Below are 4,292 nucleotides of genomic sequence, written 5' to 3' on the forward strand. Positions count from 1 at the left end.
TCATAAAGCAGTAGTTTGCAGTTCTGAATACACAGTAGAACTTTTTCAAAATAGCAAATCCCAGTCTTCATCCAACAGTAATTTCCAAGGTCGGTCATAGAACATTTGAATTTATTTTTCATTTCTTCAAGTGATACTGCTGTACAGTGAGCATTAAGAGCTACTCCTAAACAGGGTAAAACAATCTGAGACATAAGAGAAGTTCAGGAATGAATCAAACTGACAACAATAGGCACAGAAAAAGGCAGTGGTGAGAGAGATCTAGAAGGCAAAACTGATATTACCAGTTACCTCTGGGAGTTGAAGGCAAAGTTGTAATGTAGGCACACTGCCAAGCTTTTGACTTGGTTGACTGGACAGATAGATGGAAGTGCCATTTCTCCATCATGGTGAATTGAAGTGGATCTGGGGACAATTAGCCAGGTGGAGAAGCTGAGGTCAGAGATGCGTGTTTATCCATGGGCTAATAGATGATAATGAAAGTCTTGATTGTAAATGAAATCACTCCAAGCACTTCTAAAGGAAGAAGAGAACATGATTTTGCTGATAAATCAGCAAACACCCTAAAGGAGAGCTTTGTTTTTCATTGCTGTAATGAAATTCTTGAGGCAAGCTACTTTGTGAAGCAAAGAGGTGCTGTTTCACCTCAGCCGCCGACATGCCATCCAGATTGAGGAAGACCCAGAAACTCCACAGCCGTGGCCATATCAGAAAGCACTGGAAATAGCCATACCCACCAAACTGGGGTACTGCTGGTGGCAGGCATCACCAAAGGATCAACGTCAACAAATACCAATCACTTTACTCTGGGAAAATTGGTTTGAGGCATCACTGCTGAGAAAGGATCCAGACTTCTGCCCAACAGTTGATCTTGATAAGTTGTGGACCTTGGTCTGTGAGCAGACACAGATAAGTGCTGCCAAAAACGAGATTGGAGCTGCTCTCATCATTGATGTGCTATGGCCAGGCTTCTACAAGCTTCTGCGGAAGGGAGAGCTCCCCCAGAATCCTGTCACCGTGAAGACCAAACCCTTCAACAGAAGAGCTGAGAAGAAGATTGGGTGTGGGAGTGGGGAGGAGGCTGTGTCCTGCTGGCTTCAAGACCCATGGTTCATTAAGTGCTAACAAATTCTTGAAAGCAAGAGAGAGAGAGGAAGGAAGGAAGAGAAAGAAAAAGAAGGGAGATGAAGGGAAGGGGAGGGGAGGGGACTAAGAATAAGAAGTATGAGAATGGGGATGATTCATTTTGCCTGCTTTTTCAGAAAATTCGGCCTTTGATTGAAAGGAAAAATTAAAAGGAGGTGAATTCAAAGGAAATTTTTATTTGTTTTCAACACAAAAAGCAGAGATTGTATTATAAAGGCTAAGGACGGGGGGTGGGGGGAGTTGGTAGAGAGACAGGGATGGAAGAACACAGATTTGGGAAGGATAGTGTTGAGCTTTATTGAACAATCCCCAGCAGTCCTCCTGCTTAATTTTCTTTAACATCAAAAAATGCTTCCCCATTTAATTTCCATAGGTGAGGCCTATGGTCAAAAGGAAAGCACAGTCTTAATTCAGCTATGAATTCTCTTTAGCTGTAACTCAAACTTGAAATAGCCCCACAAGTGCAATTATAGTGATGTGTAAGAATTTTCCCAAATACAGATCAAGATATGAAAATATGTACATCTAAGATGACTACTTGGAAGTGGAAATTTTAGGCAGGAACAAAGATGCTGTGAATTCTTCTTCTTCTTCTTCTTCTTCTTCTTCTGCTTCTTCTTCTTCTTCTTCTTTTATATTTACTTATTTATTCTAAAGGCAGAGTGACAGAGAGAGAGAGACAGAGACAAAGAGATCTTCTACCTCGTTCATTCCACAAATGACTGTAATGGCCAGGGCTGGGTTGAGCCAAAGCCATGAGCCTGGAATTCCATCCAGGTCTCCCACATCGGTGGCAGGGGCCCAAGGACTTGGACGATCTTCTACTACTTTCCTAGCCCCATTAGCAGGGAGCTGGATTGGAAGTGGAATAGCTGAGACTTGAACCACTGTTCGTAAGGGGTGAATAACAGGTGTTGACTTAACCCATTGCACCACCATGCCAGCCCCCAGCACAAGACTTTTCTTCTTTTAAAGAATTATTTATTTGAAAGGCATTTACAGATAAGGAGAGACAGAGACAGAAAATCTTCCATCCACTGGTTCACTCTCCAAATGGCTGCAATGGTTAGGACTGGGCCAGGCCAAAACCAGGAGCCAGGAGCTTCATGTGAGTCTCCCATGTGGGTGTTAGGGGCCCAAATAGTTGAGCCATTCTTTGCTGTTTCCCAGGCACAGTAGCAGGGAACTGGATTGGAAGTGGAGCAGCTGGGATTCTAACTGGTGCCCATATGGGATGCTGGTGTCACAGGCAGCAGCTTTACCCACTATGCCCCAACCCGGGCCCCTGGACAAGACTTTTGATGTCAACAGTTGGTCTGCTTGCCAGGCACTCTCCTAGGCTTCTTCCTTCATTCAACGCACAAAATCCCCTTTTTTGTTCTTCCACCCATTGCACGCATGGGCTAATGTCTAACTTCTTAACAAAATGTTTTGAAAAAATACGTAAGTTCTGATGAAATGAATTAAGACTTGGGGGCTATTGGGATAGCATGAATGTATTTGACGTGTGATAAGGATATCAATTTGGAGGGACAGAGGGAAGAATTCTGTAGACTGAAGTTTGTGTCCCTTCTCACAGAATCATGTATTGAAGTCCTAACACCCAGTGATTGAGAAGAGGTAGGTCCTTCTGGAGATAACTAGGCCATGAGGAAGACACTCTCATGAATGGGATTGGTGTCTTTATAAAGATACAAGAGAGCTCGCTGTTGTCCTCTCTGCTCTCCACCATGTGAGGAGCCAAGAAGATGACCACCTGCAAACCAGGAAGCTGGCCCCACCAGATACCAGATCTGATGGCTCTGTGGTCCTAGATTTCCTGTCTCCAGGACTGTGAGAAATCAATTTCTGATGTGTGCCATCACTTCTATTAGAGTGGCCCAAACTGAGACAAATATTCAAATCAGAATTGTTCAGTACAAAGTACAGGATGCCATTGATTCAGACTAAGCTCCTACACTGGGCCCCAGCAGACCTGGCTAAAAATCAAAATTGTGTCATTCATACTGAACTCTGACATCGCCAAGCTACAAGTTGTTTATATGACCCTCCAATAAATCAGGATTAGAGAAATTTCATCCAAATTTTGCAGACAAGCCAGTTTCAGTTGGTGTGATAATGAAATTCCTCTGCCTTAATCCTTCCACCAAAGCAAGTAACCTAAAGTTAATTAAACGGTGATTTTCTCATTCTGTCTCCCTGTCCCCGCTTTACAAGAGAAGTAACTTTGAAATGAGCAATCTGCTTTTGCATTTTGCTTCTTCTTTCTTCAAGCCCTTTTCTGTCTATGAAAGCAATCTCTTCTGCTTGGCTCATCAGAACACTTGCTCTATTTTATGGAGTGAAGTGTTGTCAAATTCTAGAATTGAAAGTGAAGTCAATAAAAATCTTTAAACTAAATGGTTGTAATTTTGTCCTTTGACACAATGAAAAATGGGAACTTCTTACCTGGCAGGAAGGAGTGCAATTGAGCTAACAACATTGGAAAATTGTTGGACATTACCCACTAAAGTTACATGAACCCAATAAATCCACTCTTAAATATTAGCTCAGGGAAATACAAGACTATGTTCATCAGGAACTTGTGTAGGAAATATCAAAACACTATATTTCTGAGTGGCAAAAACTGGAAAGAATCCATTTATCCAAAAGCACAGCTAAATACATTGTAGCACTCATATGTGCATAGAATGGCATGTCATTATAGTAGTGAGAATGAATGCAAGATGGTTGCACCCATCAACACAGGTGACTGTCAAAAGCCATGCTTAGCAAGCCACCAAAGAATGAACACATTTATATGGTGCTCCAAACAAGCAGGACATAAATATTTCCTTTTATGAATACTTGCACATGTAATTAATCTATTTTCTTAGAGCAAGAGAAGGACTAACACAGCCTTCAACATACAGTTTACCTCTGCTGGGAAGAAGAGGATGTAGGTTTATTATTATTCTGTCCATAGGGATAAGGTTAAGACACATTTCACATGGATCATTCACAAGGCTGGACAGATTTTTCAAAAGGATCGAGTGTTTTTGCTTATTCCTGGTCACAGGAAATGATACTGAGCAAACATTTGGGCCAACAGAACACGAGCGGAGGTAGTGTGTGTGCCTTCTAAATCTTTCTGCTGGAGTCTCGCG

At 42.1% G+C, this 4,292-nt stretch overlaps 1 pseudogene; it reads left to right on the forward strand.

Moving 5' to 3' along the window:
* Window positions 1-658: 658 nt before the first annotated feature.
* LOC149121762 (large ribosomal subunit protein uL15 pseudogene) lies at window positions 659-1,118 on the forward strand (annotated as a pseudogene).
* The last annotated feature ends 3,174 nt before the right edge of the window (window positions 1,119-4,292 follow it).

Source organism: Oryctolagus cuniculus, chromosome 16, assembly GCF_051225735.1.
Source record: "Oryctolagus cuniculus isolate XC-2025 breed Fujian yellow rabbit chromosome 16, ASM5122573v1, whole genome shotgun sequence".
NCBI classification, from domain to species: domain Eukaryota; kingdom Metazoa; phylum Chordata; class Mammalia; order Lagomorpha; family Leporidae; genus Oryctolagus; species Oryctolagus cuniculus.